At 36.8% G+C, this 15,815-nt stretch overlaps 1 protein-coding gene and 1 non-coding gene across 2 annotated transcripts in view; one reads left to right on the top strand and one right to left on the bottom strand.

The window, feature by feature from the left end:
- Positions 1-15,815, top strand: part of MCU (mitochondrial calcium uniporter) — a 207,053-nt gene that overhangs the window by 44,018 nt on the left and 147,220 nt on the right. The gene's annotated exons all lie outside the window — the stretch shown is intronic.
- Positions 658-793, bottom strand: LOC136162297 (small nucleolar RNA SNORA48). The gene has a single exon (XR_010662101.1). It is a non-coding gene; the product is annotated as a small nucleolar RNA SNORA48 (small nucleolar RNA).

Genomic DNA, 15,815 nt, shown 5'->3' on the forward strand with positions numbered 1-15,815 from the left:
ATATATACTGAGGAAACCAGAATTGAAAGAGAAATGTGTGCCCCAGTGTTCATTGCAGCACTGTTTACAACAGTTAGGACAAAGAAGCAACCTAGATGCCCATCAGCAGATGAATGGATGAGAAAGCTGTGGTACATATACACAATGGAATATTACTCAGCCATTAAAAAGAATACATTTGAGTCAGTTCTAATGAGGTGGATGAAACTGGAGCCTATTATACAGAGTGAAGTCAGAAAGAAAAACAACAATACAGTATATTAATGCATATATATGGAATTTAGAAAGATGGTAGTGATGACCCTATATGCAAGACAGGAAAAGAGACACAGATATAAAAGAACAGACTTTTGGACTCTATGGGAGAAGATGAGGGTAGGATTTGAGAGAATAGTATTGAAACATGTATATTATTACCATATGTGAAGTAGATGACCAATCCAAGTTTGATGCGTGAAACAGGGCACTCAGAGCTGGTGCACTGGGACAATCCAGAGGGATGGGATTGCGAGGGAGGTGGGAGGGGATTCGGAATGGGGGACACATGTCCACCTGTGGCTGATTCATGTCAATTTATGGCAAAAATGAGCACAATATTATAAAGTAATTAACCTCCAATTAAAATTAATTAATTAAAAAAATTAACTTTTTTCCCCCCCATGTGTCCAGGGCATGAACCAGGCATGGGCACAGAGCAAAAGCCAAGCTGGGATAAACAAAGAGTTGTTTTGTCCCTCACTGATATGAGACAGGCACCACCAACCAAAAAAATTAACTTTTTAATATAATGGTAAAATATGCTTGTTGAAGAAAACTTGGAAAATTATTTTGAAAGTTACATTTACAAAACTCAAAAATAGGAATCTGTGAACAGAGGCTTAAAAATGGGAATATGGTAGAAGGAAAGAAAAATCTCTCAAAAGTAAGTAGTAGCAATGCTAGTTGGAAATTTTAAGAGGATTAGAAGAGGATTCTTTAAAGATTCATGCATACTACAAGATAAAAATTTCTTGCTTGACTCAGTTTAAAACAGACCTTTGCAAAAGACCAGTGGGGAGCATATACAATCAAGAGTGACTTTAGAGTATTACAGAATGAGCTCAAATAAGAGGATACTTCTAAAGAAATGAAAACAACAAAAACATTTTTTAAACTGTGGAATAATAGGAAAAAATAAGAATAAAATTGCTATTTATATTTAATAATGTTAAACAAATGACAGTGAAAACACAATTTCTTATCTCTTACTTAACATTTCAGATAAAGAACCTCTTTTGACTTGAAGGATGAAAATGACACGAATAAAGGAGATCCCATCTGGGAATAGTGAAGATCGTATAAGGAGAGCATAACGTTATCCCGGGGTGGGGGGAAAAATAGCTACATGGTAATCAGAACTTACACATGAAATTATCTGTGGTCTTTCAGAAATCTTAGAAAATGAGAGAAATACTGAAAAATTGAAGACGGGTCTTCTGAAAAAGAGAAGAAAGATTTGTAGACCAAAGAGAAATTAGTGACACAGTCAGGATTCTACAATAGATGATTAAAAAATGACTTTAAAAAAATTATAAATGCTTATCTCTAATGGTGGGATGGTCTAGTGGTACTGACCATGATAACAGCAGACAGCGGGAACATGGCTGCAGAGTCAGACACTCTGCCTTGTCATCGTCTGTTCAGCATTTTAAAATTTACTTATTTTTTCAAATTAAACTTTTAATTTTGAGGTAATGATAGGTTCACATGCAATTGTAAGAAATGTTGCAGTGAGAGCCAGCTTGCTGTTTAGCCAGTTCCCCCGATGATAACATTTTGCAAAAACTGTAGTACTGTGTCCCAGCCGGGATGGTAATATCAGTACAGTCCTAAGATTTTATTAGATTTTCTATTTTAGTTTTACTCATCTGTGTGTGTGTGCATTGGTTCTATGGAATTTTATTACATGTGTAGGCTTCTGTATCCACCATTACTGTCAAGATGCAAAACAATTCCATCACCATAAGGATCCTTTCTCTCCTTTTAAAATCCTACCCATCTTTCTCTCCCTATTCCCTAACACCTGGCAACAACTATTCTGTAATCCTTTTCTCTAGGTTGGTCATTTCAGGGATGTTATATAAGTGGACTCATGCAGTATGTAACCTTTTGAAATGGGCTTTTTTTCCCCCACTCAGCGCTTATCAGTGGTTCATTCCTTTTTTTCTTTATCTGGTAAAATATATATAATACAGTATTTATTTTAATCACTAAGTGTACAATTCAGAAACGTTAAATATATTATCACTATACCTAAAACTTTTTCATCATCCCTCCAAATACTCTACCAATTAAATGATAATTTTCCCTTCCACTAGTCCCCTAGTAAACTCTACTTTTCTTTCTGTCTGTATGAATTTGCCCATTCTAGGTACCTCATATAAGTGTAACATACAATGTTTTTCTTTCTGTGTCGGGCTTATTTCATTAAGCATAATGTTCTCAGGGTCCATGTCCATCCATGTTGTAGCATGAATCAGGATTTTAGTTCTTTTTTTATAGCTGAATAGTATTTTAGTCTTCAGCATTTTTATTAATAACATGGATGAACAATTGATGACTTGCTTGCAAATCCATATAGCTGGCAATAAGTTGTATAGAAAATGTGTTGTTTTTCAAAACAGAGATTGAACATAATTAGACTGAAAGGATAGACTAAATGATCAAGATGCATTAAACATCAGTAAGTGTAAAATTCACATATGATTCCAAAAATAAGTGTTATTTTAGCTAGATGTGATGTGGCTTAACAGCAGATAACATGAAAAATACCTGAGGGGGTTTCATTTAACAGAATGTTCAGTGTGAGTCCATAGTGTGATTTGAGCTCTGTTAATAGAAGCAAAGTCCAGAATAAGGAGTATGATTGTTCCAGAGTATTGTGTTCATTTCTGGGTACCTTATTTTATGGATGCACTTTTAACAACAGAGATATATTCAAGGGAGAAGCCAGAATGATCTGACAGAAAGGTAGTAGTCACTCAGTATTAGAATAAAAGCCAATATGAAATGCTTTGGGAAGTAGTCAGGTATTGTCAAAAGATTTGTTCAAGCAGAGGCTGACTGAATACTGGCCAGGGACATTGTAAAATATTTTAGTATCTCTAGTTGGGAGTGAAGAAGGTGCTCCATCACACATACTACCTTTGTGGATCCTCAACCTTGAGATTTTGTAATTATAGAACATTGTAAGATCCTGGAGTTTAAACTTTTAATAATTGTTGTCTCTGGAGGATGAGTTGCAGGGAACTGTTACTTTCCATGTTATGTATTTCTGTATTTAATTTTAGTTTTTACAGTTAGTGTGTATTACTCCATTTTTTAAAAACCAGGAAAAGTCATAAATGTTCTTGTTTTACAAATCAACACAATACTTTAATTTTTTGAAATAGAAAATATAGTAAATTAATATAAGCATTTTTAGTGTTCAAAATTCTTTGCTTGTATTGAGAGTTGTGTGTTCACTTGGAGATTAGGTACATGGTTTTTTGTACCTTTGGGAGAGTGCTTTGCTTAATGCTTGCCTTTGTTCCTTCCAGTGGTTCTCTGTATGGTGACAGTGAAAGTTGGTTGGGCTTTGGCAGATCGTTCTGCATGCTCAGATTTACTTCCAACCTCAGGTCTGGATTATTAGATAACTAAATAGTAAGATTTTGACTAATTTCTGTGATTCATTTTCTCCCCCACTGACTCTGCTGCCTAGTACCCCTGTACTTGTAAAGAATGTTAATTCTAAAAGGAAGTACGAGGGGAAAAAATTGTTGCATTCTCTTAGGAAAATATTTCCTTGTAATCCAGACGTGTTTTGTTTTCTCTCAAATGGTTCTGTTTTATCCCTTGGAGACCAAGGACCAACCCTTTTGGCTTGTTGGGAGAGAAGGATTATGACCAATATTTGCCTCCTGGAGATGTTTTGGGAGAAATGTTGCTAAGCTGCCTTAATAAATAAGTTGTAAACAAAAACTCTGAGCCATTCCCCCCCCCCCATTATTATCTTAATAAATTTTAGCTTTGTATTTTAATGTTTTAAATGCTGCTGTTCTCTCAAGTACTTAAAAAATCTGTAACATTTGTCAGGAAAGAGATTTATTACCATACTTCCTTTGCCTTAGCCTAACAGTACCCTTTTGATGATTTTTAGGCCAAGAACTTAGCAATTAAGTGGTAGATTATCTTGGATATTGTTGAAAGATGTCAACATGTTGTTTGGTGTTAGAAACCATAGTATAGGAAGAAGTGGTTCAGTTAGCGTTTGATCATAGTGCTTTCACAGATTGGTTGCTTTCAATGTTTATGAAAAGTTTCTATAAGAATTTGCTAATAATTCACTGTGGTGTTATGTAAAGCTTCTTAGTCACGTTACTGAAGCATACAGGATGTTTGATTTGTGGCTTACACTCTAAATGGCCACAAACATTTTTCTTGAAAATAACTTGCTTTTTCCAAACTTCAGGAATTCTTCCGTTGTTACCCACAGTAGTGAAAAGTCCAACTTTCCAGTCATGATTTGATTCTCAGAGATGTTAAAGAGTAACTGTCTTAAAAGTAAGAAAACAAAGAAGGCTGATCACTAATGTAACAGTAGGAACTTTCTGTTAGAGCAGGATAGAAACAAAAGTGGTAAAATGGATGAGTAGAAACCTCAATGCGAGAAATACATATTCAAGAAAAATACTTATTTAAGAAAAAACCAACTTATTCTGTACCTTCCATGTAAAAGACCCACATTGCTAAGCCTTGGCCTCAGACCTCATATATAGCACTCAATCTAATTATAAAAGATTTCATAATTTAAAACTTGAGAGGATAAGGGAAGCAACCCTTTGTGAATTCCATGGAGGAAAGTTGGTGTTTTCCTCTTTTCTGGTTCTTATCTTTTTACCTGAATTTTAAAAGTGGGCAGCCCCTGGACATAGGCTTCAGGTGCAGCAAGCTGTTAATTATATCCCTAACAATTCCTTATCGTTCTCCTGCTTGTAAATTGGCGTGGGAGTAGGTATAAGCAGTGGTATAGATGGGGGTTATCTGTAGGTACAGTAGTACCTATAATCTGCTGCTTGCTGCTCTAGTAATTGTGAGGACTTGTAGGCTTCTGGGAGTTAGTGCAGCTGGAGAAATCCTGTAATAATTTAAAAGAATGAGAGAGCTTTAGGCTAGAACTGGGGACAGAGTTATAGTCTGTTATAAATAAAACTGCTGGAAAGCTTTCTGACTCTGTTAATGGAATAAAGCTTATAATTATAGTAATCAAAAAGTTTTTCTGAGGAAGATAGAGGGGAGGAAAGGAGTAAAGTTTTATGAGTAAGTACCCTGGGGCACTGAAAAATTCTTCTCATTCATCCCTCCTTTAGTTGTATGTACAACGAATCAAAAATAGCCTCATGGAGTAGGGAATAGCACCAGTCATATATAGTAACAAAGTAGTGTGTACCCATGTGCCAGATTTAGCTTTCAGACTGAGCAGACTTTAGAAAAGACTCTACTTTTTCCTCTGGTTTGTGCTGTTTGTTTTAGGTGAAATAGGACAAAAAGGCAAAGCCTTTCTAGAAAGTTTATCCTAAGCAAGGAAATGTGGATTTTTAATTTGTCTTGAAAAAGGAAATGTTGAGTACTGATAGCCAGAGTGTTGACATCCTAGCTTCATATTTCAGTAGTTCAGGGTTATAAATAACATACCATAAGGACATAAGGAAATGTTATACGGAACTTGTAATTTCTTATCTGTGGAAGTTCTGTGTTTGCTACACAGTTTTTAATAGTCACCCTTCTGCTTAAACTCTTTTGCCTGTTACTTGGAGAGTAAAGCTTAAAATTTGTGAACTTTGGTATTAAAAGTCTTTTCATGGTTTGAACCAAGTGTGATCTTCCAGGTTCATCTTTTGCCTTCTCTCCCTTTAGGAACCTAGACTTTTGCTGTGCTAGATTCCTGAGACATGCCTTGTGGTTCTCTCTTTGTTCATGGCCTCTTTTTATGTTGATTGTCCTTCTGAACGTTTCTGCCCATCAAAATGTTGTTCATTCTTCAAGGCTCCAGCTCTTTATTCAAGGCCCCGGTAATTTATACTGTTGTTAGATAGAATACCCCCTCATTATTATGTTCAGCTAGAGCCAAAAGCATTTTTGGTTATGTATTGGAAGACAGGTATTATCTGCTCTTAGTGTAAATACTTAGGCTAGAATGTTGTGCCACTGTGATAGGCTGCTCATAGTTGAGGCACAGGAAATTTTTTTAGGTTACTGAAGTTGGAACTGTAAATTGGAGTGTCTAGGAGTAACTTTCCTTAAAATTTTTTTGACTACTAGTGACTTGTTGCTGCAAAAGAAAAGGCTAGAATGAGTATACATTGAAGTCCATACTCAGATTTGAGATAGACCATTCCGTTTTATATACCTTAAAAATAACACTTGAAATTATGCTTAGCATAATTTGAATCTTGCTAAATTATATTGTGTCAAGTACAGTTGTTTTTTTTTCCAAGTAGGGTTTTTAAAAATCTGTAGTGTTGGGAATTGGAAAGGTGATAAAGTCAGACTATATATATGCCTGTTTTCTTTGAATTCTAGCTAAAAGGTGTTAATTTCAGTTGTAGGCAAATTTAGCATGTTAATAGCCTTCCTTGCTGCAGTTCCTTCAGGATGCTCTGTTTATGAAATAGAGGGAAAACTTCCATTTTAAAGAAAGCTGACTTCTGCTCCTGTAGTCTGACTTTTTGCAATGTAGAGCTTGGTGGGGGGTGGGGCCGGGGAGGCAGCAGTGTGTGGTTATTTAGCCTCTTTGTTCTTAGTAGGCTAGGCTTAGTATACAAAGTTAACCAAGTGGAAAAAAAAATTTTTATTGTTATTTTGCTTTGAATCTGTCAGTGTTTTTTTCTCCTTGTTGTATTTTAATTAATAATAGCTCTCTTGCTTACTATTCTATAGCCAGCTGGAAAAGTGTGCTCTCTCTCATGATTTCTTCCCTTCTGGTATGAAGCTTTTTCTTCTGTTACCTCAAAATAGCAAATTCCATAGTTCATGGCTAATCATAACAGTGAAATGTGTTGAAATAACTTTTAGGAATGATTTTCCCCAAATAAAACTTCTTATTCATTGGTCGTCTTAGAATTTCTGGAACGACCAAGCTTCAGAATTATGAGTTTTTAGTTCTGCATTTCTCTCTGACCTCTGACTCCTTTCTGTATGCATGTCGTATGTATTATTTGTCTTCTTGATTTCTGACTTTGATTGCAGCGAGGTCGTAAAAGCTGATGTAGTACAAGGGTGAGGCCAAGCCAGCAGGTCCTTTGCCTGGACAGCCAGTGTGTTGCTCTTAGGTGAGGTCATCTCTCTTCATGAACTGCCTGTCAGGACAGATACTTTAATCTGGTTGTGGCAGTGGGGAGATGAGAGCATGGTTCTGAGAGAGAAGAGTTTTTAAATTAGATAGGCAAAGACTTAGTAGATGTGTAAAATAGTTTCTGGTTATGTTTGGCATAATGTGGACTGTTCCAGCATATTTCAGTAGTTGTTAATAAAATAATGCATGTATTCATATGTTTAATTATATACACAATTAACTACCTTCCCCCTCCCCCCCACCTCAAATACAACAGTTAATGAGTTTGATAACCAAGCATGTAATTGGTCATAACTGAATATAGGTTTCAATGTTGTGTTGTTGATTAACTGCTAAGTTGCGTCTGACTCTTTTGCAACCCCAGACTCCTCTGTCCATGGGATTTTCCAGGCAAGAAAACTGGAGTGGGTTGCCATCTCCTCCTCCAGGGGATCTTCTCGACCCAGGGAGTGAACCTGTGTCCCCTGCATTGCGGGCAGATTGTTTACTGCTGAGCCACTGGGGATGCCCTATGGGTTTCAACAGGCATAAACAAATTACATAAAAAATGTCCCTGGTGGGATGCATGAGACGAGTGCTCGGGCCTGGTGCACTGGGAGGACCCAGAGGAGTCGGGTGGAGAGGGAGGTGGGAGGGGGGATCGGGATGGGGAATACGTGTAACTCAATGGCTGATTCGTGTCAATGTATGACAAAACCCACTGAAATGTTGTGAAGTAATTGGCCTCCAACTAATAAAATAAAATTTAAAAAAAAAAAAGAAAGAAAAAAAAAAAAATGTCCCTGTAATTTATAGCCACTTACTGCAAAAGATAAACATCTTTTGAAAGTGGAAGGTATTTTTGTACCAGATGGAATGAAAGGCATCTGTACTGTGAGAAGATTGTCCATGTTCCCTGTGGTCAGTGGTCACCACTGTTGACATTTCCTGTGTCATGCTTCCAAATTGACTGTGGTTTGTAGATTATTTGTATCTAAAAGTGTGTTTGATTAATCTTCTTGTTTCTGCTTGTTTCTGTTTTTTTCTGTGTACTCTGTCCATCTTTGTTGTCATAGGGGTTTCTTCAGACTTGTAATTTAATTTATACTCTGTTGCATTACCATTTTTCCTTAGAGGTTTTCAGCATGTTTTTATACATTTCAGCCACCTTTTAGACTTCCAGGCCTTTTAATAAGTAAATAGTGCTCAGAAATGAACACTTTTATAAGAAATGAAACTCTTATAGTCACAACCTACTGGTCACCACTGGTCACTGTTTTATTTATAAATTAATAGCCATCATTTTCATGTGTACATTGAGTGCTTGCCTATTCATTAACTGAAGTCACTGTGTGAAAACTCTAGCTAGTAGGGTTCATATAGGACACAGTGGTTCATATGGACACAGGGTTCATATAGGACATACAAATGTCTTGCCCAACAACTTCCACATATATGGGTATGCCTAATAACAAAGAGCCATTAATTATAAAGAATCTGTTGGCCATGCCAGGGAATAATTTTTAGGGAGTGACTTTACCTATTGGAGCAGATAGAAAGCACCAGAGAACCTGGGTTAGGAAAGGTCGTTTTCATGAAGACAGGGTTAGAATGGCTGCTTGCTCTTTGGACAATTTCTGAGCTGATTTTTAAGGGATACAAAACTGTAAATATTACTGGAGATTTTATTCAAGTCAGGAAGTCAGAGAAAGGGAAGAAACAAATTCTTTATATTTGGCTTTGGTGTTAGATGTATATGTATGTATGAGTGTGGAGGCTGGAGGGTGGGTGTTGAGGGTGGGGAATCGGGGTGGTAGGAGAGAGTGTGAATATGAGAATGAGCCACTTGGTCACCACATTATGTTTCATGGTCTTGCCTGGAGATTAGCTATCTGGAGAAATGTTTCTTAATCCCCTTTAATATAAACATCTTTATGAGGGGAAGATGGTAGACTTTGCTACAGTGCATTCCTTTATTTACTCAGAAGTATTTATACTTAGTACCTTCTGTGTATCAGGCACTGTTTCATCATTGGAAGCTTTTCTCTTTCTGTACTTCTTCCTTTGATGCTGTGGTTCAGCTGCTTAGTCGTTTCCGACTCTTTGTGACCCCATGGACTGCAGCACTCCAGGCTTCGCTCTCCTTCACCATCTCCCAGAGCTTGCTCAAACTCATGTCCATCGAGTTGGTGATGCCATCCAACCATCTCATCCTCTGTCGTCCCCTTCTCCTCCTGCCTTCAGTCTTTCCCAGCATCAAGGTCTTTTCTAATGAGTTAGCTCTTTGCATCCGGTAGTCAAGGTATTGGAGTTTCAGCTTCAGCATCAGTCCTTCCAGTGAATATTCAGGGTTGATTTCTTTTAGGATTGATTGGTTTGATCTCCTTGCTGTCCCAGGGGCCCTCAAGAGGTGGAGAGGGAGGTGGGAGGGGGGATCAGGATGGGGAATACATGTAAATCCATGGCTGATTCATGTCAATGTATGACAAAAACCCCTACAATATTGTAAAGTAATTAGCCTCCAACTAATAAAAATAAATGGAAAAAAAAAAGTACTTGATTCAAAAGAAAAAAAAGATAAAAGAGTCTTCTACACCACAGTTCAAAAGCATCAATTCTTCGGTGCTCAGCCTTGTTTATGGTCCAACTCTCTCATTCATACATGACTACTGGCAAAACCACAGCTTTGACTATATGGACCTTTGTCGGCAAATTAGTGCCTCTGCTTTTTAATACGCTGTCTAGGTTTGTCCTAGCTTTTCTTCCAAGGAGCAAGTGTCTTTTAATTTCATGGCTGCAGTCACTATCTGCGGTGATTTTGGAGCCCCCCCAAAATTAAAGTCTGTCACTGTTTCTGTTGTTTCCCCATCTATTTGCCATGAAGTGATGGAACCGGATGCCATGATCTTCATTTTTTGAATGTTGAGTTTAAGCCAACTTTTTCACTCTCCTCTTTCACTTTCATCAAGTGGCTCTTTAGTTCTTCTTTGCTTTCTGCCTTAAATTAAGGTGGTGTCATCTGCATATCTGAGGTTATTGGTGTTTCTTCCAATCTTGATTCTAGTTTGTGCTTCATTTAGCCTGGCATTTTGCATGTTATACTCCCCATGTAAATTAAATAAGCATGGTGACAATATACAGCCTTGATGTACTCCTTTCCCAGTTTGGAACCAATCTCTTGTTCCATGTCTGGTTCTAACTGTTGCTTTTTGACCTGCATATAGTTATCTCAGGAGGCAGGTAAGGTGGTCTGGTATTCCAGTCTCTTTAAGAATTTCCCAGTTTGTTGTGATCCACACAGTCAAGGGCTTTAGCATAGTCAGTGAAGCAGAAGTAGATGTTTTTCTGGAATTCTCTGGCTTTTTTGATGATCCAACGGATGTTGGGAATTTGATCTCTGGTTCCTCTGCCTTTTCTAAATCCAGCTTGAACATCTGGAAGTTATTGGTTCACTTGTTCCTTTAAGGTGCTATGTAAGTCATAATTCTGTTTCTGGAAGCTTGCAGTATAAATTGTATGATATATTGGTTTATGAATTTAGAGGCAGATGAAAGAAACTTTAACAAAAGAGATTGATTTCATGTTATCACCTAGAAAGGAGGATGCTCTTATTGGAAGAGTAGTTGTGAAGAAATCATGAAAGATTTGGAATATCCATGACAGAATTTAAGACAACTGATTATACTTGAAAATAACCCTTGTTCTATATAGTAGCTTTACCTATACTTGACGTTCTCTTGGTGCGTGATGGAAGCTGAATCTGAGAAGCTAAGCCAACATGTTGTTCTGTAATATGATTAAACTCTGTGGCTCTTTCCAGTCATTTGTTTTTTGTTGGTAATGCTGTAACTCACCTTTTTCTCATCTTTCCTTTGACAGTCTTATATATGTATTTTTTGTTTGTTTGTTTTTATTGTCTTTTGAAAATTGTTGTTTAGCCACCAAGTCATGTTTGACTTTTTGTGACCCCATGGCTTGTAGTCAAGGCTTCTCTGTCCATTGGATATTCCAGGCAAGAAAAACTGGAGTGGGTTTCCGTTTTCTTCTCCAGGGAATCTTACTGATCCAGGAATCAAACCTGCATCTCCTGCATTGGCAAGAGGATTCTTTACCACTGAGCCACCAGGGAACCCCATTTGAAATTTGTTTTAGCCCAATTTCTTTTATTAATAAACCCACCCTTAATATAGGAAGTATTTCTATATAAATTTTTCTTTGTATTATGTAATGACTATCTTATGACGTTATTCCTGTCATCCTAGATCAAAAGAAGCATTTTTTTTTTGCTGTTGTTGTTTTGTCTGTCTTTATTTTTGTATGGTTATCATTAGCATTAACATGATGTTCCTACTTAGTGACAGACCAAGTGCAGACTTGATCAGTGGACTGATTTCATTTTGCCAACTAGTTCCTTAAATCCAGAAGGATTTGGTGAGGAGGAGAAGATACTAGAATTTTTGGCTGACTGGTCACAACTTTGAGATAGAAAGTGAAATGAAACTGCAAGGCTGGTGGTGGTTCAAAAATCACAGGCCTCCTCTTTTTCTTAAAAACATCTCGTTCATACCAGATTCCTTTGAGCTACAGTGCAGATTTCTTTCTGCAAGGCCTGAGTTTTATTGGAGAGTGTTGGAAGAATGTTCAGATAGACCTCTGGGTCAACAGATACTCCCCAGATCACTAGTTGAAATTTCACGTTATCTTTTAGCCACTGGGTATTTGGTTTATAAGTTTTCTCTCCTTAAAGTGACTTGCCTCTCTTTTGGATTTGCGTAATAAGATCTGCGGGCTTCCCTGGTGACTCAACGGAAGAGAATCCACCTGCCAAGCAGGAGATGCAGGCTCATTTCCTGGGTGGGGAAGATCATTCCCTAGAGAAGGAAATGGCAACCCACTCTAGTATTCTTGCCGGGTAATCCCATGGACAGAGGAGCCTGGTGGGCTATAGTCTATGGGGTCACAAAAGAGTTGGATGCCACATAGCAACTAAACAACAAGATCTGCAAAGAAGTATTTCATGTTAATATTATAAAATAATTTTTTGTGGTTAGTCTACATGAGTTTAAAAATATATAAAATTGAAGAGCTTATGGACAACTTAAAACAGTTTAATTCGGTTTTCTAAGCAAGCAGGTTTATAGCTAGACTCAAATTCTGTTTACCTAGAGGTATACTTAGTTTTTCTTCCCATAGAACAAATGTTATTTAGTATTTTATACACAAACAGTTACCATAGTAACTATACTTTTTGTCACAAGAACTTAGCAAACACAGATATTTTGTAAAATAGTATCCTCACAGTGAGAGTCTTTTTCTTATTTTAAAGGTTTTTTATTTTTTTAACTGTACCATATACCATAATATTTTACATGCCCAGAATTTCTCACCATAGTCTCAGTATTTTCTTGTGAAAGTCTATAGTCACACTTGGCTGAGTAGCTATTAAATTTTTTTTAAGCTGTGGTATAATGTACATAATTTCCAGGTGCCTTCCAACGCAGGAGCTGCAGGAGACTCGGGTTCCGTCCCTCGTTCCTGGTAGAGAAGATCCCCTGGAGGAAGAAATGGCAACCCTCTCTAATATTTTTGCCTGGAAAATTCCATGGACAGAGGAGCCTGGCAGACTGCAGTCCTTGGGGGTTGCAAAGAGTTGAACATGACTAAGCATGCACACACGCACAATATATATATAAAATTTACCATTTTAATAATGTTTAAGTGTACAATTCAGTGACATTAAATACATTGACATTGTTGTGAACTATCACCACTATCTATCTACAAGACTTTTTCATCATCCCATGCTGATAGCTATTTTTAATGTTTTTAGTGAAGGGCATCCCACCTAGTTCTACCTGTATTTTGTTTCCTTGCATCTGGTTTTTCTTTGCATCTGATACTAGTGTGCAGTCGTATTTCCATCTTCTCAGTTATTTTCTCAGCAAATGTTTGTCGAGCACCTTCTGTGTGCTGGTAGGGCATGGAACCTAATGGTGTAACCGTTGGCTATAATAGTCAACTATACACTAGCATAGCTATAGTGATTTTCAAAAATCAGAAGAAGCCTCCATAAAATGCTTGAATATGGCCAGACTTTAAAGAAAAAAATACTTGAGCAGAAGCTCCAAGTTACATCACATATCTGGAGAATCCAATTTTTTGTGTTTTTTTTTTTTAAAAGAAACTTTTCTACAGTAGATTTTTAGTTAAATTTAAGTGTCAAAGAGGCATAAGTGTCCTGTTTTCTGTATAAATATTACTTCCCTTTTAAATTGGATAAATCTTTCTCTAGAGAGATGTATCATTTTGAATTAATTTATTGAAGCTCTGTCCTGTAAGTCTAAAGTCCATTATTTTTAGGTCTCCTATTTATTCTAGGATAGGTAATAAGATTCAGTGTTTGAAGTATCTTAAATTGCCTCCAAACAGAGATTATGCTAGCAACTTTGGAGATTTTTATGCTATAACTGTAATGTCAGGAGTCATCTGAAATTAATACGAGTTTGGTATAATTGCTACCATGTAAGGTAAGCCAGGATACAGGAGAAAGAATTTATTTTGTTTTTGTAATACCAACTCTGAGATATCAAGACTTGTCAGTATATAGGGGATTGGGTGGGGCCTGATTTTTTTTTTTCATCATTTATTTAGAAGTCTGGTAAACACCTCATGGTAGGTTATGAAGCATGAAATTATTTGAAATTTAAAACTATAAAGGGAATTCTGAACCCAATAATGAAACTGTTTAGGCCTTTTCAGCCTACATCTGGAGATGTGACCAAAATTAGGTAAAAATATAAACTAAAAAAAATAAAGAAAAGTTGGGGAGCAGATACAGGACAAAGTGTTTTGGGGTAATAGTTTGAGCTTATTTTTGTTTGAACTCAGGTTGCCTCCTATATGCTGTATTTAGTCTATGTACATGATCCAGGTTTTGTTTCCTCATCTGGCATTGCACTCTGCTATGGAGGTAGATTTCCCAAGCTGTTATTGTGGTCTTAAATTTATGGTTGATTGCTTTGATATATTTCAGAGATTGCACAGTGCCTCGACAAATAGTTAAGAATATTTCTTGAACCAGCAATTTTTAAAAAGAAGGAAAGAAAAACCAAAAGAAAAAAAAAGTGAGGAGTATTACCTTAAGAAATATTACAAGTTTTGCTCTGGTTTTCATTTTAGAAATCTTTTAAGAAATTCTTTTAGAAATCTTTTAAGAAGAGTGTACTGCTTATTATTGTAGAGTAACAAGGACTGTTCTTGTTACAGATAATTTTGTTGCTTAGGAACTTTCTGTGCCCCTGCAAAGACTTTAAAACTATCTCAGTAATATGCCTGCTATTGTTATTTTGAAAACTATTATGGAAACACATCAAAACAGTCTATTATAGGTCTGTTCAATAGAAATGTGATGCAGCATGTATGTAATTTAAAACTTTTTAGTAGCCACATTAGAAAAGGTAAAAAGAAGCAGGTGAAAAAAATTGAGTTATTGGGGGTATTCAGTCCTCAAAATCTTAACCACACAGCTCAATAATCATGTGACTAATAGCAGTTGTAAAACAGTGTATGTCTGTTGTCTTATTCTCTTTATCCCATCAGATTTGTTACCAAAGAATGATAGCAAATATTAACCTTTTCCTATCCAGTGAGCTGTCCAAAGGGTGGATGACAAAGAGGTATAAGGAGTCTGGGTAGTTCATTCCCAGAGGAAGTAGGTTCATTGCTTTGGATAGATTTTAAGAGAAAGATATACTTACTAGTCCATGTTTGTTATAGTCTCAAGAAATAATTGTAATTTGAAACCTGGTTTTTCTTTGATAATGGATGATATCACGATAAAGAAACAGAGGTAAACTTTCCATCGGGAGATACAACATATTGGAGTCATTTAGTTTCCTTAAAATTTGGCAAATAGTATCCTCAATTGTAGTAAAAAGTACTGGCCTTTGATAAAGAATTTGTAGTATGTATGCATACATATGCATATGTATGCAATGGAATGTTACGCAACCATACAAAAGAATGAAATTTTGCCATTTGGAACGTCATGGATGGATCTGGGGAATATTATGCTTAGAAAAATAAGAGAAAAACAAATACTGTATGTTTTCACTTACATGTGGTATCTAAACACTAAGCAAAACAAAACAGACTTATAGATACAAAGCCCAAACTAGTGGTTACCAGAGGAAAGAGGTATGGGGGAGGGGTAAAATAGGTGCTTCCCTCAGAGCTCAGTTGGTAAAGAATCTGCCTGCAGTGCAGGAGAAAAGGGAAAGTGAAGTCGCTCAGTCGACGTCCGACTCTTTGTGACCACGTGGACAGTAGCCTACCGGGCTCCTCCATCCATGGGATTTTCCAGGCAAGAGTACTGGAGTGGGTTGCCATTTCCTTCTCCAGGGGATCTTTCCAACCCAGGGATTGAACCCGGGTCTCCCGCATTGCAGGCGGATGCTTTACC

The sequence above is a fragment of the Muntiacus reevesi genome, chromosome 2 (genome assembly GCF_963930625.1).
Source record: "Muntiacus reevesi chromosome 2, mMunRee1.1, whole genome shotgun sequence".
In the NCBI taxonomy this organism is placed as follows: domain Eukaryota; kingdom Metazoa; phylum Chordata; class Mammalia; order Artiodactyla; family Cervidae; genus Muntiacus; species Muntiacus reevesi.